Below are 25,595 nucleotides of genomic sequence, written 5' to 3'. Positions count from 1 at the left end.
TTTCCATGCTTTTCAGGAATACCGGTGTACACTGTACTGTGCGTTCCACACCTACATGTAACAATACCATCCCATCAAACACGTGGACCCTACCGAATTTAAATTTTATATCCACCAGAAGATATGCTGCTGAGTTACCATATTAAGTCCAAAGTCTCAAATTTCTATCTTTGGCAGGCAGAAGATGATCAAGTTTACAATTCCGCGGAGTTTCAGCCCAACATAGGCAGTATGAGGGCAACAGACAGCCCTGTGCACCAAAAGGAGCTATGCAGTATGCCACAGTCATGGAAAAAAAATCCCCTATGTCCAAAAGAATAAAGAACTTCTATGCAGACAGTCCCAAAATTGTCATACAAGTTAGAGGAACCTTTCTACTTGACTAATTTCCAGAATTAGAAAGCAAAGCTCTGATTCTACCCTGGAGGATTTGTTCAAAAGACAGAGAATGTCAAAATCAAACTGATTTATTAGATAGGAGATTAATGGGTAAAGACCACAGATAATAGATAGGGGAGTTCATCAATCAGACAAGGGGAAAAAATACACTGCTGAAGGAATCCTTTCTTGTGCTGAGGACAGGAAGAAAGACAGACCTTGCAGCTATTATTCTCTCCTTTAAGTACAAATACTTCAGTGTCAAGATACGTGAACAGGGTAGTTTTCAGCCGTGGGCCTCTCCAGAGAACTGAAAGCTGTTCTTAGGAGATGACTCTCAAACTCCTCCTTGAGTTTGTCTAGCACAACAGAATATAGAACAAATAGAGCCATGTAAACTTTAACAGGAGACTAATTATATATATCACCTTATAGCCCTGTGTGTGCATCAGCAATTTTCTCTTACAGATTCCTACTTTCAAACTCTTTCTGTGACTATTTTATATTTTTTACCACCTATGCCTTTGCAGATTTGTGTGTGCTGATTCACCCTTATGTGTATATACGTGTGTATATGCATACACACATATTTATAGAAGAAAACTTCACATTCATCATGCATGTTTCTGTGATGGAATCGTAACAAGTACACCATATTCCTGGAAACCACTTCCAAACATATATATGAATGACAAGAATGTGATTGGGAGTAGTCAGCATGGATTTAGGAAGAGGAAATCATGCTTGACAAACCTGACAGCCTTCTATGATGAAACGACTAGCTTGGTGGATGGGGAGAAGGAATTGACATTGTTTAATCTTGACTTTAGTTAGACTTTCGACACTGTCTCTCATAACATCCTCATAGACAACCAGATGAAGTACCGGCTAGATAAATGGACAGTGATGTGGACTGAAAACTGCCTGAACAACTGGGCTCAGAGGGTTCTGATCAGCAACACAAAGTCCAACTGGAGGCCAGTCACTAGTGGTATACCCCAGGGACTGGCACTGGGGATAATACTGCTTAACATCTTCATCAACAACCTGGATGATGGGAGAGGCTGCACCCTGAGCAAGTCTGCAGATGATAAAGTGGGAGGAGTTGTTGATAACACCAAAGTTGCACTGCCATTCATAGAGGGACCTTGACAGACTGGGGAAATGGGACAACAGAAACTTCATGAAGTTTAACACAGCGAAACAGAAAATCCTGTCCTTGGGGTGGGACAGTCCCAGGCACCAGTACCTGCTGGGGGCCAACTGGCAGGAAAGCACAACAGTCCTGAAAGGTGACTAAACATCATGCCCATAGTAAAGATAGAAAAGCTGAAGCAGAGCAAGGACAGCAAAAGGACGTCTGGAGACTCCAGAATAGGACGAGTCTTGACTCTCTTGCTTTAATACCTAGACAATTTCCCTCCATTAACTGGATATCAAACAGACCTCTATTTTTTCTTTAGACATGTTATCTAATCAGTAAAAGAATGACGGTGACTGCTTAAAAATTCTAAAACAGACTGGTAGGAATGAGAGGGCGACATGACCTGAATTTCTGCTGAATCTATTGGTCTCTCAAAGGGCCTTAATCCAGTATTGCCTTTCTTGCCATTAATTGGACTTTTGCTATTGACTCAGTTCTGACCAGGCCACTTTAATTAGGAAAACAATCTTTTCTTCTTTCCTTTCCTATAGATGAAGACTGGGATATATCAGAAGGGATATTTCACAAGGACATGGAAAGCATTCAAATTAATAATTTTATTTCTGTTCATGAGAATAACTGCTTTTGAACTGCATCGGTGTAATATACAAGATAGATCTGAGAGCATTTGGCTCTGCTTTCTATGGTATTGAGTTACTTAAGAGATTGCTATTATGGCTTAGATTAGAGAAACATTAACAGAGCTGAAACCATCCAAATGGCTAAATTCTTTTTGATATAACAATTGATTTTTCTTGAACTATCAAGAGTCCAGTTGTAACTTGCACGTTCCTAATTTTGTTTGCACCTCAGAGGGAGCTGGAGCAAATCTGTGAGGAGTCTGCTGGATGAAAGTCTGTCTTAAACACAAAAAATCAGCACAGCAAACTTTCAGTGACATAAAATATACACAAACTCAAAACACTTGACTTTTACTGGTGGAGGGACCCACATCATAAGTGTCTTTGAAAATGTCCCAGAAGTTGCTGTATTTCCTGGTGTAAACCCAGAATTAGCAGGGTGTCTTCTATTTACTGCATATTTGAGTGAGCAGCATGAACAAGAAGCAGAATAACAACTTTCATAGATGGCTTTAACTGCTCTCCTGTCGTGGTCCTCTGAGCTTTGTTTGTTATGATTTTGCATGTTTTCCCGTTTGCTTCACTCTCTTGAGTTCCAGGAGAATCCACATTCCTCTATGAAAAAGCACAATGCTTAGGCACTAGAGCCCGGGGGCTATGCTAGGTTAGCCCTTACATTCTTTGCCAGTATACGGAATTTACTGGTTTGCACAATGCTTCCCCTAGAGCCCGTGCAGCCTGATGCTGCTCTGAATCACAGAGGGCTCGGCAGGCACAGAAGGGCTGGGCTTCGCTAACTCAGCCTTCAGATCGCAGGACTGAAGAGGTCCCTCAAACCATGAAGCAGATGCTTAAAAAAGGAGGCGATGGAAGAAGCGATATCTACCTGAGCCAGTCAGAAGCACTTCCTCTACAAAGGAAGGCATCATTTATACATAACCAGGTCAGGCCTGGTGGCTAAAGGTTGCAAAAGGAAGGGACTGTTTTTCTGTGGATCTTCAGATCATTCAACATTTTGGTTCCTGGTCTGACTAGGACTTTTATGGTCATAAAATGCTGTAGCTGTTTGTATTGTAAGAATTTGTATGAACAACATGTCACCGCATTAAATGGTACTGTGTTTCTATGTATTTCTATTCCGAATGCAGTTGACTTGTGAAAAGGCTTAAGAGTCCTTTAGGGACTTATCCTTGTTGGTTTTGCAGAGAAATACAATGAGGGATTTCATGCAACTCTTTTGAGTGCAGCTTTTTCTCAACACTGCGATATGGTCAATTAATTTTTAAAGCAGCCACTAATAGAGCTTGCCTGTAAACTAGATGTTAGTCTTAGGAGAATAAATAGTGACAGATTTTTTTCAATTAACCCAAGAGCAGCACAGCAATTAGTGTATCAGTATTTGCTGTTGTATTGCACGTCCTCTGATGTCTGAATCACTCTTCTGCTTTTCAGTTTGGATGTCTGCAAAAGATTTCCAAGCACTTGCTTCTCCAGATAATAAACAGAACATTAGCTTGGAAAGAAAAGTTGGATTTTATTCAAAGTCCCATGTCTGCTCTGTTGTGTTGTTAAGCTCTCCTCTTCTTTCGGTTTTCAAAGACATAGCTCACTAATGGACATTATTGTCTGCTGACATTTCTGAGTAAAAGGAATTTTTAGTATAAAAGGGTTCTTACAGTAAATGCAGGAAAGTATATTGATTAACATTATCTTCAGTAGATCCAAGAAGTAAGGGTGCTGGTAAGAAAGCTACCGAATAATTTAGCCAATCTTCAATACTATTCCCACTAGTATTACTGCAAAAGAGCTTGCCTAATTAGGGGCCTATCAGTTCAGAAGAAATAAAAAGAGCCTAATTCTGATCTTGAACATGCAGTTTTGTATTGGCGTAATTCTATCAATTTCATTCTTGATACCCCTTAGTGTACACCAGCATCAAGCAAATTATGAGGAGAATGTTACCTGCCATGTCTCATGTTGTTTTGCAAAGACTGCTAAATCACAGACAAGAAGGTGAAGGAAGTATGTCTATAGACACTATTTAATGGGTGGTGCCTCTGTTGCATGCACTACAATGAATAAAGTAGGTATTATTGAAACTACATACTGAAGGAGTTAATTATAAACCATTGCAGCCATTAGTATACTAGTATTATGCAACTGTCAAGGTTTAACCCCAGCCAGCAACTAAGCCCCACACAGCCACTCGCTCGCTCCCCCCACAGTGGGATGGGGGAGAGAATTGGAAGACAAAAAGTGAGAAAACTCCTGGGTTGAGATAAAGACAGTTTAATAGGTAAAGCAAAAGCCGCGCACGCAAGCAAGGCAAAGCAAGGAATTCATTCACTCCTTCCCATGGGCAGGCAGGTGTTCAGCCATCTCCAGGACAGCAGGGCTCCTTCACGTGTAACGGTGACTTGGGAAGACAAACGCCATCACTCCGAACATCCCCCCTTCCTTCTTCTTCCCCAGCTTTCTATGCTGAGCATGACACCATATGGTATGGAATAGCCCTTTGGTCAGTTGGGGTCAGCTGTCCCGGCTGTGTCCCCTCCCAACTCCTTGTGCCCCCCAGCCGACTCGTTGGTGGGGTGGGGTGAGAAGCAGCAAAGGCCTTGACTCTGTGTCAGCACTGCTCAGCAGTAACGGAAACATCCCTGGGTTACCAACACTGTTTTCAGCACAAATCCAAACCATAGCCCTATACTAGCTACTGTGAAGAAAATTAACTCTATCCCAGCCAAAACCAGCACAGCAACTTTTGTGCCAGAAGTGTTTTAAACTCTTTTGCCTTTGGAAAAAAAATGCATCCCTTTATGAAAAGTTCATGACAGCAATTTCAGAGCACATAAGAAAAACAAGAAAAGAAACTTAAGCAGCAAATCTCAGTTCCAAAGGTCTTGCCAAACATTGCCAGGACAGGTCCTAGGGTCTTAATCTAGCCTTAAACATTAACAGTACCAATATCTGTGTCTCAAATACTCTCCATAGGCTCTCTTTCTACTCAACAGGTAGAAACAGTCACTTGTAAGTTGTGACACACCTGGCATATTTTCAGTATTTATTTTAGAATGAGCTGAAGTGCCCATTACTCTCCCATTGATTATTAAAGTAGATTAGATGATGAGATCATATGTGTAGGTGTCTCCGTTTGGTCAGATGAGGCCCACCTTTTAATATTATTTTTGAAAGAGGAATGTGGAGAAGTAACAGTAGTGAACTTGTCTGAATTTGTAACACTAACTCATTAGTACGGGAAGCAGTCTAAGTTGTCCTTCACCAGGAAGCATCGGTCAAAAAATTTCTCTGTACAAATACAAGGAGTTTTGGACAGTCTGTTCCACCAACGCACCGACTTCTCCAGGCATACGTATCTGCTGCCTCATAATATACAGCTGACGAGATGCTAATATGAGATGCAAAGGAGGTTTGCTGCATCCTCCTCAATTCCGTTCCAGGGTCAAGAATAGCCAAGACCAAAGAATGACAAATCCTAAAACAGTTCAGAAATGCAATTCAGTGGGTAAGAGTCAGTGATGGACATGTAGCTTCAGGTACTTCCCATGTAAATGAAAGCACTCCCTCAGGATTTTGATGGCCACCATATAAAACTACTGAGTAGCCTCAAACATCCAGCCCAACCACTTCTTACACTGTCCTGGAGATAATGGATGTAGGAAGAAGTCCTGCATCAGTGACAACATAAGGTTTAATATCTTGTGATTCTACTGGACTAGAAAAATGAGATTCCAGCTCTCCAGCAGGGAACTGATCAATTCCTTCTAACACTTTGACACTAAAAATGTGGCATTGTAGATGGAATTTCTATTTTAGGCCTTTTTTCATGCGTTTCTAAAATGTGTTAGTTATAAATTATCACTCCCTCAATGGCTTGCAGAGCAAGACCCAGGGTGGTTAAGGCAATCATATTACCAGCAGAGGACAAAATCTTACAGCTCTTAGAAATTTTCTGTAGACTTTACCTGTTCAAATATATGGCACAGTGTGACATGTTCAGAGTGATCCCAGAGTTTCATCTCTTCTCCCTACTCTCCAGCTAAGAGTTACAGATGAGAAATGACAAGGGAAAACTCGTGCCCCAGATTGGGTGCCAGATCAGCAACCTACAGCCTGGCCCTTGCAGAGCTGTTGAAAAGCATCCAGCAAACCCAAAGAATGGCAAGGTCAACACAGCCAGAGCAGTCCCAGTCTCACTAACAATGTTCACCTCTTGCTAGGAATGGTGCTCCCTTATTTTAACCACGCCCCTACATTTTATTCAGATAAGATTTAGGGTAAAAGGACACATCTATTCTATTAACCAGAAGATTAAAATGGATTAAAATTGTTATCATTGGAAGAGTCATACAGGAAAAGTCCTGTGTGACCCACCCTGGAATGTTCTTACATGTATGTCTTCGTTTTACTGTTATCTGGATCTCTCTTATCCTGGGGATACTGTGGAGGTAGAGACCAAGATCTCCGACTGCTTAACTTGGCAGAGGCCTCCAACGTCCGTTAATTTTTCCTTTCTAAAAAGTCCTAACCATCGATTTTCCACAGAAGAGACAACATGGTAGTAAGTAACATGGGTGATTAATTCTTCTTCTCATCTCAAGCTTTCTTCACTATCATTTTGATCTTTTGCAACTTTGTGAGGAAAAAGTGGTATAAATTTGCTTTTCAAGGAATGTATCAGACTATCCCTACCTAAAGCTGGGAATGAAATGCTTCAGTTCAGTCCCAGGTCCTACCTTCATCTCCCCCAAGTACACAATTAACCCAAGGGTGGGAGGGAAGATTGAGAATAATGTGGAGCTGATTCACTTTCTACTTGCAATAGCGAAAATATAGAGGATTACTGCATGTATCAGTGGAATTAAAGAAGAAATTAGTCTGAGATCACTCATAAACAGATCCAGTCAGACATGATTGTTGCATGAATGGGAATGCATAAATTAAGCTTTGGCAAAGGTTACCAGTAATTTATAGTTTTGGCTTTTTGGAAGCTCCAAGCACGACGCTATTTACTTGTATTGTTTATTGAACAAGTATGCTTAACAGGGCAGTCACAATATCTAAATGCTACCTTGCCTCTCAAATATATCTTGATTGATGAGCAACTCTGAGATGTCATAGGCCAAACACTGCCTTTGAAGTTGGAAAACATCCATTGATTGATGCTTGCCTGAAGAGCTGTCATAGGGAACATGGAAGAAGAATAATTGTCATAACATGCCTAATATTGAAATGTGATGTGTTTCTTTTTCATCATTTCCAAAACAGAGTAAACTGAAAGATGCTTGATGACAAAGCATTTAAATATGGATAGACTTTTTCGACATGTGTGTGGAAATAAATGATGACTTTGATTTAAAGAACACTGTAAATAAGTAGAAGAACTAAAAGAACTAAAAGAAATGCAAAATAAATATGGTTGGATCTCTTTGATCCCTGGCAGTCACTGAGGAATTCCCCAGTTCTGCCCTGTGTGGGGTGCTGATGAGGAAAGTAGCTCTAATTATTCCTTGAATATGAAGCCTATCATGTTGGACTGTGATCTTTTTTATAGCTTAGGAGCTTAGCAAATCAAAATCATTATCTTATCAGGAGTTGGACAGAAGACCTATTTAGAGGAAGCAGTAGTTTAGATTCAAAAGATGGCATTCTTCCCTCACACCTACAAATGCCTCAGCTTTGTGCTGAGGAGGTCTTGTGCTTTCTTAAAGATAAGGAGAAACAAATTGTGATCATTTGTTAGCTCCACCAAGTCATGATGATCAGCCCTCTTCCAACTTGAGCAATTACACTGACCGGATTTCAGCAGGATGTGAAGTTTGTCTCTGAACTTCCCCTCTGATCTCTATTTACTGTCTCCAAACACCTCCTTCCCTCCTCTCATTTGCCATATCCTTGACTTGATGGCCTTCAAGCCATAAGGGTGGAGGCTTTTCTTGACTGCGTCATTGTTTGCTTTGACTTCACTTAATTATGAACTCTATAATCACTAGAGTCGACTTTGCACTGAACTCTCGCACTCCATCCTTATTTTCTGATTCCTGTAACACCAAATTTGAATACTTTCTCCTTATCTAGAGTCACGCTTTGGGACAAATCAGTTCTCTACTGCAGTGATCTCATCTCCTGTCTGGAACATGGGTTTTACATTTCATGTATGCCTGAAAAGATCCATGCATGAAGTCACCTGACTTGTAGTTATCCGGTGCAGAGGGTAAGACAAAGGAGAACATCAGCAAGCCGTTGTGGGGCAGCATGAGGAAAAGCGTGAGGAAAATATACTAGAGACACAGATACCATTGTCAAAGCAAACAAAGCTCCTGCACCCAAGTGAGAGGAAGGCGAGCTGGCAGTACCCAGCTATGTGGAAATCCCTTGCCTATGCAGCCAAATTAAACCCTGTAAGTAAGGTTTTCCAGAGCATAACTTTTTGCCTGAAGAGACTGCATGTCCATCGTCCCACAGCCTCTCCGCTGCATTCACCAGCACTGACTGGAGGTTACGGGTCAGGCACCTTCACTGCTCCTGTCACAGCTGCTGCCACATTACTGAACACATCAGTGGCAAATGGAAGACAAAAACGATGTGCTGCTTTATGGAAAGTTCGTTGCCTTGTGCTAGATGAGGGCATGTCTTTGATGTGCTCATCTTCTCTGTCTCTTCTTTAATAGCAGGAGAAACATGCTGCTGGAAACACTGTCATAAATCTTCGTGCAGTCGTTGGGGAACGAGAGCTGATGTCATGTTGAGCTGAATGTTTTCAGTCACATAAACAACAGGAGGAAAACTTAACTCAGGGCAAAGAATTGAATTCAACCCTGACACATATAGTGGCAACTCAATCAGTTAATGAGTTTTTAAGGTATTTAGGTAATGACAGATGGAAAGACCCAATTTCTGCTATACTCAGTAGCACTGAGCTGGGTTCTTTGAGAATCCTATTTGCCATCAGTCTACCTATTTAGATGTTTAAACATTTTTTTCTTTCTTAGCTGTCCCTTATTTGCCCCAGCTCATGTTCTTTCTACAGGGAGTTCTTTCTACAGGGAGTTCAATATGTTTTCTCTGATTTTCCTATCTAATCCGAGTCCCTGGCTGTATCTGCACCTACCGTCTCCTCCACTCCTGTCTGGAGGATGAACTCAGCACAACGCTCCTGGCAAGCCCAAGCAAGGCAGCCCCTCAGCAGCAAACCCACCTCTTCCCAACACAGCAAGTGGTCCTCTTGCTGAACACAGCATCTCCAACTGCTCAGACTCCTGTACCTGCCCAGGCAGGCTGCCCGGCACTCACCGGGCTGTGCCGAAATCAGCAGGCTGTGAAGTACAACGAAACACGGGCCGGCTCCTGGCATTCATGACATCAGGTGCACTGTGGCTGGTACGATGTATTAATGGGAATTAGGAGCAGATGAAATGACATCTACGTGATGCTGTCTGCAAGAGCGCTGGGGAAGCAGCCGCAGTGCACAGCATGGCTCTGCAGCCCCAACCTTATCACTTGGACCTTCCTTCTCACTTGCCATTGCTTTGCTCTCCCAACAGCTGCCTGAAAGCGTGGATCATCACAGACCCTGGACAACAGCTCACCAGGTCAGTCCATGGGGTGTGTGATACGGGTCTGCGCTGTTGGTCATTCTAGGTCTGTTCCACAGGAGGAAGTTCAGGAAAACCGTGCATGATCTCAGATCCTTGAAATACAATTTAAGAGGTTTGTATGCTGTCCTGGGCTTTGGTGTGGGGATGACTCTTATTTTGAATAAATTGCCAAGCCTACAAGTCGGGTATTATTGACTGATTCGCTCTGTGTATGGACAAGGAGTGTGTGCGAGGGATGGGGGAACGGCGTGGGAGAAGGGGAGGCAGGGAGACTACATAGAGTCCAAGGGAAAACAAGTGCCTCTGCTCCACATGCAAGGTCAGCAACCTGGCATCAGCAATGTTGCTTAGACCAATAATGGCTTCAAGATGGGGCACATGTCCTGGTCTCTTAAAAAGAATTGAAATGTTGTGTTATCTTTCCTACATTATTATTTAAAAAGCCAAAAATGTCTGTTTCTTCCACCCTGGAGGTGTCTGCAGCCTCTCCGCAGCTGGTTTCTCGGTGCACTACGGGATGTAAAATAACATCTCAGGGACCGGCTGGGAGGAGCTGCTTCCTCAATGATTTTTGACTGTTCCAGAAGTAGCGGCTGCAAGCTGTGTATTCTCACGGGAGACATTTCTGCCCACGCACCATTCACCCACACACCATTCACTGCAGCAACGCAGGTCAACTCGGGAGTCTCAAAGTGCAACTTTTAAAAGCCTTCTGAAATGAAGTTTCTCCTGCAGTTCCCGCAGCACGCCTCGGTGCCCACAAGGCGTGTGTGCACGGTCAGCTCCCTCTGCCAGCAACCTCCACTCGTGATTTCTTCCTCCTGAGCAAGAGGCAGGAAGGGCAGAGCCCTGACACCCTCTCTGGGGGGCTTCATCTTTCCTTGGCCTCTTCCCTTTAACCAGACTAGAGCTGCACGTTTCAAAAAGCCGATTTTAAGACTGACAGTGAAGTCTCGACCCACTTGAAGTGAAGGTAACAGAAAATGTGAAATGGGGGGTCTATTTATTTGTAGCACAGTCAAATTTAATCATGCAGGACACAGCCCCACTGACATGGATGTTTCCCATTGTAGCTAAGATGCAGAGGACTCTACTATAATCTTTAAATTAAATGCAATTTTTTATACCGGAACACAATTATCCTATTAAATACATCCAATGAAAGAATAAGCCAACCACATGCCGTACACATCTGTTTAAACTCTCAATCATCAGGCACATCCAGGAGGCACAATGAGCTCTTTGCCAACTAATTACAGACCAAATATCACTCTGGAATTACTCATCTACCAATTTTAAATAAGGAATGAACTCTGAGAAAATTGTGAGCAACCAGCACCTAAAACCAGTAAAGTCCACTGAATAAATCATTCCCGATTAATTTCTTGCTCAACACTATTATAGTGCCAGGGATGAGTAGTTGGAAATGGGAAATAATTAGTGAGGAACTTTAGGATAAAAGATTTTTTTATCCGCAACCCATTTTGGAGTTTCTTAACCATGGGTCTATCCAGGAAGTAGATCTTGCTAAGAACGCTTTGCGAGAATTTTTATTTTTATTGCATTCTAATGTGATTTTAAATTTCATTAAAGCAACTCCTTTTGCACTGCCAGCAATGAAAGCCCTAATGTTAAGAGTCCCCTGGAGTCCACAGTACAGATAAGCGCCGTTGTTTTTCACTAAGCTCAGCCTCTTAAGCTACCAGCTCACAGAATAAAACAGAAGCTTGCTGCCAGCAGCAACCTCGGAGCCAGATTTCTAGATAATGCGCTTGCAGCAAAGACATGGCCCTTTCTGTACAAAAATGCTTTAGTCACAGAAAATAAGCAGCTGTGTCTTCCATGCTGTCCAGGGTGTAACACAGAATATGTGCTGAGCATTTCTTAAAATCACTTCTTCCACCTTTTATTTACCAAGAGTTCAGACAAGAAACATGCAGGTAACGTTATAGTTGCTTATATATTTGCAATGCAATGATGAATGCATGTTTTAAAAGCCATAATTAAGTTTCAAATATAATTCCTCTCTTAAAAAAAACCAAATCTTGGAGCCTCTGTACTTGATCAATGACTCCACATCAAATTTGTCCAATTTGCAAGTAAAATTGATTGGGTCTTATTCCTAACTGACAGCATATTCAGCAGAGGATCGGGAAGTCAAGTTGGTTGGGTTTTATTGACTTGCAAATCACCCACTAGTAATAACGATTTTGTGATAAAAAACCTAAAATAGATTGCAATGCATTCTCCTGTAGCATATGAATTTTCCATGGAAATTAACAGAATTAAACTTCAGGACTTGATTATCAGTTTAAAATATGTCAGCATAGGTGAACAGATCTGTTGAGTCAGCAAGGGTGTGGGTTAGGGTTCCTCTATCTGTAACTGCACTAAAATGAACAATTACAAGTTTAATTGTTGAATAAACTGCTGTCCAAATAACAATTCTGTGTTTTAGTTAAAGCACATTATGAATGCCTGAAAAATACATTCAGCTAAAATTTAAGGATAGAATTTTCAAAGGTGAGGTCAAAAAGTCTTACAGCTCTTGTTTCTCAATGAAAATCAGATTATCTGCACCGACTTCTCCTGTAATTCTGTAAAACATTTCACCTTGCTTTTACTATTAGACCTGGCAACCAGTACTACTTTTTTTAATCTTTGTGGGTGCAAAAGAGTGCTTAATTCAGCAAGAATCTTAAATGGAAGCAACAAGATCCTTCTTTCACCACACATGCTGCAAACTGGATGTTGTGGTTTAACCCCAGCCAGCAACTAAGCATCACACAGCCACTTGCTCACTCTCCCCGCAGTGGGAAGGGGGAGAGAACTGGAAGAGTAAAAGTGAGAACACTTACGGGGTTAAGAACAGTTTAATAACAAATATAATAATAATAATAATGAATAATAATAATAATAAAATTGTAATGAAAAGGAAAATAACAAAAGGAGAGAGAAATAAAACTTGGGAAAAACAAGTGATGCAATTGCTCACCACCCACTGACCAACGCCCAGCCAGTCCCCGAGCAGCGATCGCTGCCCCCCAGCCAACTCCCCCAGTTTCTATACTGGGCATGACGCCATATGGTATGGAACAGCCCTTTGGCCAGTTTGGGTCAGTGTCCTGGCTGTGCCCCCTCCCAGCTTCTTGTGCACCCGGCAGAGCATAGGAAGCTGAAAAGCCCTTGACCAGTGTAAGCACTGCTTAGCAACAGCTAAAACATCAGTGTGTTATCCATATTATCATCATCCTAAATCCAAAACACAGCACTATAGCAGCTACTAGGAAGAAAATTAACTCTATCCCAGCTGAAACCAGGACACTGGAGAAGGTGCCCTACCCCCACTGGTGGGGTTAGCCACACTGCATGTGCTCTCGTCCGGTCTCAGAGTCAGGACATCTCTGCTTATCCTCAGGTATTCTGCATGGGTAAAGACCACGTAGGCTGTGAGCAGTGCGACGACATCGTGTGCACATGTTGGCACAGTCCCAGGCTTCCTTTGACCACGGCCAGCTAGCCCTTGACCTCAACAGACGTTCTCATGCAGTTTCTAGATCAGCTCATATAAGAGAAATCACTGTGGATTTTTCCCTAGGAGGGGACACATAGGAGACAACACAGCCATCATAGTTAGAAGAAGCCTCAGGTCCCCAGCTAAGGCCTGGCCACAGTGCTGCTGGTGTGGAGAATCTCTTTAACAGCATTTCCCCTAAAAAGCTAGTGGGCCTTTTGAGGACATGAATAGCTGGTGAAAGCTGGGATGATTTATTGGCTGTGCACAGCGGTGGGGAGATATTTTAGTTTGACAAATGGCTTTGGAGTGTCCTTCCCTGCCCATCATACCAGACTCCCATAATTTATACGTGATTCTAAGGACCACGACGCCCTGGATCCTGGACTTCTGACTGACTCCAGCCCATGCTAGCATGTGTCAGGACAACCCTCCTCATATCCTTTCACTGTATGCTGTGCTACCAGGCAATCCCCAAGGGCTGGATTTGGGAGCTCCCTGTCACCAGAGCCACCCCAAGGAGGACCCTTTGTGTAACACATAGTCTTCAACAGGCATCTAGGGTGCAGTGCAACAGCAGGGACGTTTTCCCTTTGCAGAGTTGCTCTTGACATCTCTGGAAATGTTCAGGGCGGACCAACGCATGCCTTTTCCCACCAGCTACTGGACAATAAACTTGCTATCACTCCCTGATCACTCTTCCGAGTTATGTTCCTGAGTGTTGAAAAGAGGCATTTAGATGTCTTCCAAGTGAAGAGATACTTCAGTCGAATTTCATAAATGCAAATGTCAATGTTCCAGTAGTGAGCAATATTGCACAATGACTATCCCCACTGTAAAGCTAAAGTGAGAAACAGTTTACAACCAGCTTTAGTGCTGTCTTTCCCAAAATCATCTTATAATTCCCAACAGGGCAGTTCTCGTTATGACTGTATTGGAGAGATGCAGCTCATCTGGCCTGTCTGGATTGTGAAGTTCCCCAGCGCACAGAGCTCTGTGCACGCTCTCTCTTAGTACTTTGGCACCTATTTCTACTTAAGCCAGACCCAAAAATTAGGCAAAGGAGCACACAGACCCCTGAGAGGCCTGATCAGATCAGCACATGCTCTCACAGCGTGCCTAACACCCCAACAGCCTCCTCATAAAGTACAGGTGTAGCTGCTTAAAACACAGGAGGAAAGAGGGCCAATATCAGCGTATCCGCTTACATTTTATATAGCAGCTTCGTGTTACGGCATTCACCCGGGGGGTGAGAGACTCCAAAACACCGGCCCTGATTAGGCTGGGAAAACCGCTCCCTCACGAGGTGTGGTTTTTGAGTCCCTTTGGCTGACCTGAACACAGATCTCCTACATCCCAGGCAACCTCATTAACCCTTCAGCTATGCTAAGAAAGGTCATCAATATCCCTTCTTTAACAAGACTAGTTCTTTTCCCATTACTGATTATGGAGGTATGCATCACATGCACAAAACTTTGGTGGAACAGAAATAAATGTAAGACCTTGAACATAAATGCGTAATAAGAAAGCATATATTTTTCTTAATTGAGTAATAGAACCATTAGTGTTAATAACAGCATTACTGTAGACATTAATACATTAGGGTTTAAAATGTCTCTATACTAAATCACAAGGGTATTTTAGATTAAGATGTGCTCGCCAGACAGTAAATCTTACAACTACTTGCACTTGTGACTGGTGCTACAAAGGATGAATGTCAGTATACTAATAGCTATTGCAATGCCCTATTCAGAGAACAGACACTACACAATGGAGTATATAACTATTGGCTGTATCCTACAAATTTATACGGAGAATGTATAGTTTAGGGATAAAATCAATATTCTTAAAAGCTTAGAAAGATTGCCCAAGATGAGATCTCTGCTATTTGTCATTTGGGAGTGTGAGTATTATAACTGCAAGGATTTTACTTGGTTCATGTGCTTACTTGATGCTAGTGCTAAACCTGTATCTAGTTTTTACTGTGCATGTGCCTTTTTTTTCCCTATTGCCATAGCACTGCTGAGGACAAACGTAATTTAAAAAAAAATATTATCCTATAGCTTCTCTATTACCTACTAATTTCTAACAAAGCGGTCAAGAAGAAAAGGAAAACTGGAGCCTCTGTAATGCTGCCTAGACTTTGCTCATTATGGGAGAAGAAATATGACTAATATTTCAATCTCCTGTCCTATTGAATCTGATTGTTCTTACTCAGTGTCTTGCTTCTATAATATATGAGATAAGCTAATCTGTTTATCACTACTGGAGGATCATCCTTGCAATAACTCTTACACTGAAAGTCATTTATATGCATAGATGTCTCAGTGTGCCTTCCCAATAACTCCTGGGCTATGGCCAAAATATAAATACATAAAGTTCCCTTGCTCGTTTTGGCTGTCAACAAAGAAAAATGGCAGCAATGACCATTTAGAAAGAACTTGTTTTCACACATGCTATAAAGTTCATGGTCTGAGGGAATCAATAAAAACCTCCTTGCACCCTTTTATGTTTGCAGGGCTAAGGTGGGATTTTTTGGTTGTTTATTTAACTTTTTTTGTTCTTTCTCTCCTATTATACGCTTCGATTCCCAGCATGTCCCAGAGTCTCAGCTCAGGTGGGACCCTAAGCTAACATGGAGATGACCCGAATACACCAGAATCAGTCGCCTGGAGAAAAAGTAGTTATATTTTTTTAAGAAAAAGAAAAATCATAAAGATATCTCTGTGCACAAAGCTTCACCGTGACTTTGGTAAACAAAGCATCTAAAGCTCCACATGTGGTCACAAAACTATGTCACTGCAAGAGCAACAGAGACTTGGTGAGACTGCTCACACAACTGGACTGCTGCCATGGACGAACACAAGCTCTTCAGAAAGGACGGGCAGGAGCAGTGAGGATGAGGGTCGCCCATGTGAAGGAGCAGCTCAGACACATGCAGGGAGCTTCTCTACAGGATGGACAACAGTCAGGTTGGGAGCTTATGGGTCAGGAGCAGAAAAGAGGCCAGTAAGGGCAACATTGTGGTGGGAGCGTCTTACAGACCACCTGATCACAGCAAGGAAGTGGACAAGCCTTCTCTAAACAGCTCTGGATCACATGCCCTTGTTCCCACTGGGGACTTTAACCTCTCTGCTATCTGCTGGAAGAGCAATATGGTGGGATGAAAGCAGTCCAGGAGATTTCTGGAGTGTGCTGGGGATAACCTCGTCATAGAGGCAGTAGATGGGCCGGTCAGGGGTGACACACAGCTGGATCTGCTGCTCACTGCCACAAAAGGACTGGTTGGGGATGCAATGATCATTGGCATGCCTGGCTCTAGTTACCATGACATAGCAGAGACCTGACAGGCTTCATTCAAGGGGGCTGAGAGAACTGGCTGATGACACAGCCACAGTCATAGTCATCTTTGAAAGTCTCCAGAGATTAGGAGAGGTCCCTGAAGACTGGCCAATGACGAATATATTGCACCTATCTTAAAAAAGGCCAAAAGGATGATTTGGGGAACAGCAGGCCAGTCAGCTTCCCTTCAATCCCTGGGAAATTCATGGAGCAAGTCCCCTTTGAAGCCATGTCCAGATAAATGAAGGAGAAGAAGGTGAGTGGGAACAGTCAGCATGGATTGACCACGGGTAAATCACACGTGACCAACCTGACTGCCTTCTAGGATAAAATGACTGGATCTGGGGATGAGGGGGAGCAGCAGATGTCATTTACCTCATCACTTTCTCCCACAATAGTCTCACGACCATTGGGAGGAGCCACTGAAACTCTTAAGGGCAGAGCTGTCATCCAGAGAGACCTAGACAGGCTGGAGGAAAGGGCACACAAGAACCTTATGAAATTTTAAAAAAAAAATCGCAAAGCCTAAGTCCTGCCCTTTGAAGGATGAGCTGGAGACCGATGGGTTGGGGAACAGCTCTGCTGAAAAGGTCTTAGGGGTCCTGGCAGATGACAAGCAAAGAGACCAACAGCCTCCTGGGTGGAATGAACAGGAGCAGAGCCAGAAATCCAGGGAAGTGATCACCCCTCTTCTGGACAGCACTTGTAAATCATATCTAAAACATAGTGTCCAGTTTTGCACACACACAAATGCACACCCCCAATACAGGAAAGACCTTGATAAATAATAAAAAAAATTTCCCGTGAGGACAGCTGAGCCCTGAGACAGGCTGCCCAGAGAGGTTGTGCTGTCACTGTTCTTGGAGTTTTTCAAGTCCCAACTGGAAAAAGCCCTGAGAAACCTGGTCTGACGCCTGGGTGACCATGCTTTGAGCAGGAGGTTGAACTAGAGACTTCCCAAAGTCTCTTCCAACCTGAATAATTTTGTGATTTGAATGAGACAGAGAGAACCTCAAATGATACACATCATACAGACTAATCCACCTGGTAATGATACATTCATGCATATTCTGATGATTTGTCTCAGCCCTTTCCATCCTTTTTCCCAGACTCCTCTTCTGCTGGGGAGTCGAATATCTCCTGTAGCCTTGAGCCATCCCCAAAGAAAAGAAAGTGGAAGAGAACACACCCAGCAACACTGAAGATGTGCTTTATGCTTTCAATCACAGTTATACATTTGGGAGTGTGTCTTCTGTGTTTTGTTGTTGCTGCTGGATCTTTTTTAATGCTTTTTTTTTTCCACTCCCTCCTCCTCCACCTCAATTTCAAATCGATGTTTACAACATCAACCATTTAGCCAAGCAAATTCGTTCCACATCTATAGGCTTTTCCCAGAGTCAAGGCATAAGTTGAATAGTAATATGAGAGTTATACATCAATAAACGCAGTATTTGCCATTATGTCTAACTCTGACTGTATATGTATAATGAGTATTTCAATTATGCAGCAACTGGAACTTGAACTTTTTGCGTGTGTGTATCAGCACATCAATTTAATGGTCTTTAGCATAGATGCTTCCAGCTTATGAGCAATATACACATTTGTAAGGGACAGTTACAGTCACAGTTAAAGTTACGTCTGGTAGATGAACCATAGCTACTCTTGCATTGAAATTCTCAACACAAACTGTATTAGCAATATATATAAGTAGGGGTTGCACAGAATATATCCTTCTCTCCTTTATTTGCACTTAATCAGCATTCCTGAGGCTGACTTAAATCATGTCACACTTATAGCTTCATAACGTGGAAAACCCCCCCTAGTTTTTACCTTGGAAAACAACGCATTATTTTATATTCTTCCCTGCAAGCAGGAAGAAAACTTCCTGTCAATGGTTACAAAGGCTGCTGAGCTGCTCCTGCTGAAAACTGCTGGGTGAACTACTGAGGATATCCGCTGATCTTAGAGTTGCTCCTTGAAAGCCCTTGATGCAATCAGTACATAGGGCTTAAACTGTGTTCTACTCCGCATTGTCTAGCAGTGGTGATGGCTACCAGCTGCACCTACATTAAATAAGCAGAAAGTACGGTGTGTGTTGTCACATTGTCTCCACAGGCTCAAAGGAGGCAGAGAGAGCCTGCAGACCCAATCTTCAGCTTTATTCCAAGAGCACACAATGAAAATTGTATAAATGTCACTTTTGTAATCCTACAATTACAGACCAGATGTGCACTCAGTCAATTTACTGAAGGCTGAAAACTCCTATAAATTACAGCATCCAGTAGCTCCGAAGAAGCTAAAACAAGAGGGAGCAGTGGGACACAGGGAAGACAGTCATCTTCTGCAGCAGAAGCCAGGCTGTTGTGCTGGGATGTAAGGACAGCCTTGCTATCCCTTCTGATGCATACCCTACGTTGGCACCTCAGAGCCAGACACACTGGTCCTGTGTTCAAGTCTTCTGAGATTATTCCACATGAACAGGTACAGTTTACTGTGTCCAGATCTATTCAGAGATAAACTCCAAATGTTCTGGACAGCCAAATATTCAGATAAAAAGTCCCTGAGCCTGCCTGTCCTTTTTGCACCGCTTAAGAATTTTTGGGTTTTGTGGTTATTTATCCTGATATAAAGTGGATCTGAGAAAACTAGTCTCATGGGAATGGGGGAGAGCTCTCATTTGGTAACACTTTCTGTTCCAATAGAAAGAAATAGATCCTCTGTTCAAGGAGCATGTTTTTTTCTCCTCCCATACATAGTAACACCTGCACTGGAACTCTTTATGAATGGATATTACCGATTCTTAACAAGTCGACATTCAAAGTGCATTTGTCCCAAAGTGATGGCATTGGAAAAAAGATGCAACACATGTTCCCTACTGCAAAATGCCAGTCTTTCCCATTTCAGGAGCTGAACACTGTTACGCCATAATTTATCTCATCAAGTGTGAGCCTAACTGCTGCTGAGTTCATTCATTCTGCACAGCACCCATTTCAGAGTCAGCTTGGAGCAGCTACCACCCGAGTTCAGACTCCCAAAATGAGATGATCAGTAGGCACCAGCGTATCTTCAGAGAAGAGCAACTGCATGCTCGTGTCAGGCTGTTAAAATTAGCCAGACTTAGGGCTTTTGAAATCGCAGCCTTTATTTTGTTCACTAGTTTAGTGTAATTCTGTATCAAGCGAGCCAGGGACACTGATCTCATCACTCCTGCGTGCTGCAGAGCCCTGCTCACATTCTGACTGGAGAAAACAGGCTTCGGTCCAAATGTCCATGATGTTTAGATTACAGGTTTTTTTAAAAAATTATTTCATAAGTTGAATATTTTTTTACAGAAGGCTGACATTGTTTTACATTCAATGAAAGCTCTTTAAAATTTTGCATCCTTTTTTTCCTGTCCAGAGCTGACTTTTTAAGCATAGATTTATTGTTGCTTCTCTCCTTACTCAAGTGGAGCTTACCGATCAGTTTTCTCCTGAGTTATACTTTTTTAGTACATGCTTCTTGATTTTTTCCCCCAAAGAAACCTCTTTGCAGCTGAAAGAACAAAAGGGAGAGGCAGAAACAACAACATCCCTATTTCTTCATCCGCCTTCTCTTTTCACCACATCGGGGCAAAAGTCAATATGAAGCAGGGCTGCCATTCAGAAGGACCTAGACAGGCTGGAGGAAGGGAACAACAGGAACGTCATGAAATTCAACAAGGACAAATACAAAGTCCTGCCCCTGGGAAGAAGAGCCCCTGGCAACAACACAAATAAAGGACTGGCAGGCTGGGGAGCAGCTCTGCAGAAAAGTCCCTGGGGGTCCTGGCAGGCTGCAAGCTGGGCAGGGGCCAGCCATGTGTCCTGGCAGCAAAGACACCAACAGCCTCCTGAGCCATTTGAACCGGAGCAGAGCCAGAAGATCCAGGGCGGTTATTATACCCCTCTGCTCAGCACTCATTGGACCACATGTAGGCACTGCATCCAGCTTTGGAGTGATACAAGGAATACAGGGAAGACATTGATAAATCGGAGCAAATTCAGGGAAGGGACACCAAGATGGTTGGGGCTGGACCACTTGGCCTGTGAGGAGAGGATGAGGGGAGCTGGGCTTGTTCTGCCTGGAAAGGGAAGACTTCAGGGGGCCTAACAGCAGCCCCCAGTGTTTAATGGCAGGTCATGAAGGAGACAGAGCCATGCTCTTCACTGTGGTGCATGGCAAGAAGATGACAGACAATGAATGTAAATTGAAGGAAAATAAGTTCACACTGGATATAAGGAAAAACCTTCCCCATGAAGACAGTCACGTACTGGGACAGGTAACCCAGAGAGACGGGGCAGCCTTTATTCTTCAAGGTTTTTCAAGACCTGAGTGGATGAAGCCCTGAGCAACCTGGTCTGGTCTCATAGCTGACCTTGCTGTGACCAGGACGTTCAACTAGAGGCCTCCTGAGGTTCCTTCCAGCTTCCGTTACCCTGTGACCCTGTGACAACTCACATATGTAGGTGCAGACAAGGAATACTAGAGTATTTGATCAGAGGAATAATCTTTCTAGTCCAGGATCTTTTTCCTAACATTCACAGGCTTCTGAGGAAGACACAAGAAGCCCTACTGGCTACTGTAAGGGAACAGAGGGCACCCAGGAGAAGTTTCCTGCAAATGTGAAATACGGTGTCAATGGACAGCCCAATCTTCCTCAGGAGACCTCTGAGATAAATGGCAGCAAAGTCACCAAGCAGACCTCTCATTAGCCCAGTGTTGTCAGCATGTGAGTTAGAGCCACCTGGAGTACAGACTTTATGGCAAGAGCTAGAGCATTTAAGTCGTAAGTGTGAAACTCAAGTTTGTCCAACAGTTGTAACTGTGGTGTAACTTGGTATCGAGGCTGTGCCTGTGTGCACACCTAGTGCACTTGAGTCATCAATTCCCTGGGTGTCCAGAAAATCCTGAGCTCATTATCTGCAGGGATGAGACAATAGACTGGCTTGAGACAACAGTCCGACCTGAGACAAGGTGATTTACTGCCCGCCTAGAGACCCTTGCAACTAAACTCTTGGTTAACTCAATTTCAGAGACTCTTCCTGGCAGCTCCTGCCTGTGTCTAGACCAATTTGTTTGTCGCAATGTGCCGAGTCACATCCTGGGGTGGTGAATCTGGCCATCCCAGAGACTTCCCAGGCAGCTCCTGCTGTAGAACTGACCTAACTGTACATAGATAAGATGCTTTCATATACAGTAGTAAATGTGCCTGCAGGTGCAAAAATGGCCACTTGGGACAGTCTTCTGTGCATAGTTAAGATAGTCCAGAGACATTTTGTACATAGTTTAAGATCATCAGTAGCAAGGGATAATTCTTGTGCTGGAGTGGTCCCATAGGACCATTAACCAAGTGGATATAGGAATATAGGAATTCAGCAGAACAGCAGCCTGGGAGTCTCACCCAATCCAGGTGAAGACATCATTGCAAGCACACCGGCAATCTCCCCGTAAATTACTTCTCTTTATCACAGCCTGTTCATGAGTCCAGTGTATCTACTTCATCTTCTACTCTCCATGCTGTTCTCTCCATGCTGTTTATGCAGGACATGCTCTGGTGCAGGTGTGTGTAGGTCCAGCTCCAGAGCTCCCAGTGGGACTAAGCAGGCAGAGAGCGTGGGGACAGCTGAAGGCACACTTTGCACATAAGCTCTAGCTTGTGCTGTGGATGGACTGGGGACGGTGGTGAGGAAGCATGCCCACAATGAAGCTCCATAGTTTGTTCCTCTATAAAGGATAGTGATGGTATTTTGAAGCTAAAAGGCAGCAATGTGTAGAGAAGTACCCAGATCATCGAATCACAGAATGGTTTTGGTTGGAAAGGACCTTTAAAGATCATCTAGTCCAACCCCCCTCCCATGGGCAAGGACATCTTTCACTAGATCAGGTTGCTCAAAGTCCCACCCAGTTCAAGTGACCTTGAACACTTCCAATGATGGCACATCAACAACTTCTCTGGGCAACCTGTTCCAGTGTCTCACCACCCTCATCACAGAACTCAACTTGTCAAAGCCTTCTCTGAGCCTCACAGTGCAGGGGCACGTCCTTCTTGCTACCTTCCTGTGTTTGAAACTACCAACTCCCACACTGACACAACCTATGCAGTTTTGCACCAGGAGATGCTGGTCCATTATGATCCAAATAAGAATAGAATAGAATAGAATAGAATAGAATAGAATAGAATAGAATAGAATAGAATAGAATAGAAATTTTCAGTTCAAAGGGACCTACAAGGATCATCTAATCCAACTGCCTGACCACTTCAGGGCTGACCAGAAGTTAAAGCATGTTGTTAAGGGCATTGTCCAAATGCCTCTTAAACACTGACAGGCTTGGGGCATTGACCACCTCTCTAGGAAGCCTGTTCCAGTGTTTCACCACCCTCTCGGTAAAGAAATGCTTCCTAATGTCCAGTCTAAACCTCCCCTGGTGCAGCTTTGAACCATTCTCATGTGTCCTATCACTGGGTACCAGGGAGAAGAGATCAGCACCTCCCTCTCCACTTTTCCTCCTTGGGGAACTGTACAGAGCAATGAGGTCTCCCCTTAGACTCCTTTTCTCCAAACTAGACAAGCCCAGAGTCCTTAGCCGCTCCTCACAGGACATGCCTTCCAGCCCTGTCACCAGCTTTGTTGCCCTCCTCTGGACGCATTCAAGGACCTGAACATTCTTTTTAAATAGTAGAGCATTCAGGCTCTGTAAAGTGTCATTTAAGATGTTATTTATAAGAGCTAAGACTGTAAAGAAAGACAGAATAGTACAGATAACCTTACATCCTTTGAGATGTTGGGAACACCGAATGGCGTAGCATCAAACAAGCCCTCCGATCCACACACAGCACACTGTGCAGACCCCATCCATAAAAGAGATTCTCCCATTTGGGCCGTTTGAGCTATTATAGGATTTTCTCACAAGGGAACAACTCTATTCATCATTTCTACTGTCAAACGGGAAGGATGTTTGCATGAGAAGTTCTCGCTGCACTTTTTAATAAAGACAAGGCCATGCAGGTGGTGTAATCACCGATACCAAGAACTGCCTGCAGGCTCCTCCGTTACAGGGAGCTGGCTCTGTTAGGGATTCATGCAGCACAACACATGCTGTACACGCAGCACAGGGCCAGCCACAGCCCTCTGCACCCAGGCCTGCCCCTCCATTCACGTCAGCTTGCTTTAAACATGAAGGCAAAACCTGACATCCCTGGGACCAACTTGCTCTTCAGTCCCCCCTGCAAGTACCACTGCGTGGACCACCTATGTCATGAGGAAAGCACCGCGCTGCAGTGCTCATGCATCTTTTATAGGCCTCTGTCTCCTTTGTACTGGAGCTTTCACTTGCATTAAAGCTTCTTCTCTTGTGGGATGGAAGGATTGTTTAACTGTGTCTGCTCTGGCATACAGAAACATGCGCCTGTGCAGCTTGTAGCTCTGCTATCAGATTTCCTTGAGCAGACTGGCATGAAATGTTTTGGTCAGATTGTTTAAGTGTCATAAATTACAAATTCAGATACTCTCAGCTACTAAAAGTGTCAAGTCCTGTTTCCACTTTTTTTTTAATGGAATATTTGGAATTTTCTGTTACAGAAACAAAGTTTTGAGACCTATGTTTTACCTAAATGTAGTTTTTCAACTATTAAAAAGGAAAATGAACTGCTCCAATTGACATGAAATCTGTTTGGTTTTACTGACGGGTTTTTTTTGCTTTGGATCAAGTCCAAATAAATTAATTTTAGTGTTTTTCACTCAGGCCATGAATACAAAAAATCAGCTGTTTCCATAATTCTGCCCCTCAGGACAATGAGAACAGTTTCCTTCCATAGCAGGAACTGACCACCAAATTTTCACACTCCAGTTACCTCCTACCAGAGTTAAATGAAAATTGATTTTTCTCTTGCTCCACTGCCTTGCCATGTTACTCTTCTGGATTTGCTTGGCAGCATAAAGCAGCTGTTCAAATGTAGCTGTTATTGGTGACTTAGGAAATTGTTTTATGATGCAACGCTTACAGTTCTGCCTGCTGAGTGGCTCTTATTCAAGCTAGTTACCTACCTGGCCTTCATATCTGCAAAGCTAGAAAACATATATTTGGTCTTCAGTTGATATAAATTGAAATAACATTAGGTCTCTTTATCAAGCAGACAGGGCTCTGCTGATGTACTGGTCTCAGAGACCAGAAGGTACCAAGACCTCTAGGCTAGGAAACACTTTGGAAAGTGTTTTCTGACAGATTCATGGAGAAATGGAAGTTTTTAACCAATTTTGCCCATGTTGCATCTGCTATTCAAACCTATTATCTACGCCTAACCCAGGAGCAGCTGAAGAAATGTTTGGCTCTAAAACAGCACTAGGAAGCTCATCGCATCCTTTTGAATTGCTCACTGTCTCCTAAAGCTGCCTCCTTGCTGCTGCTGATCAGACTCACAGCTGATCTGTCTGTGTGGCTGATCTGCCCAAGGACCAGGCAGCGGCCATCACGTCCAGCCTCACAAACGCATCCCTAGAAACGGCGATGTCCACATGCCTCTCCTCATGCCTCCAGCGTGTCAAAGGCTTCCTGAAGAAGGCAGGTGATAATCTCAGCCTACAAAAGAAGAGGCCCTTCCTTTCCTCCCAAAAAGGGAGAGAAAGTAGAGAGGAAGGAAGCTAAAACTGTTAACTCTATGCTCCCTCCCATCACCAACCCAATTCCAAAGAAGGACAAAGTCATGGCTTTAAGCTAGTAAAAACTGTAGTAGGTTCTGCTTATATGTCTACCATTGAATAACGTGATTCTTGGCCCTGGTGCATAAAATCCCACTGACCCAAATGGGAAATAGGGTCTCTGGTTAAGACACTGGTCCAGGTTTTAAGAGATTTCAGTTCACGCCACATAACCATCCCGGCTGTGTCTGATAGCCTGAGCCCATGCTCTCCTTGAATCCAAAGTATTTCAGTATGAAACTC

Source organism: Mycteria americana, chromosome 1 (genome assembly GCF_035582795.1).
Source record: "Mycteria americana isolate JAX WOST 10 ecotype Jacksonville Zoo and Gardens chromosome 1, USCA_MyAme_1.0, whole genome shotgun sequence".
NCBI classification, from domain to species: domain Eukaryota; kingdom Metazoa; phylum Chordata; class Aves; order Ciconiiformes; family Ciconiidae; genus Mycteria; species Mycteria americana.
Note: the sequence above shows the minus strand (reverse complement) of the source record.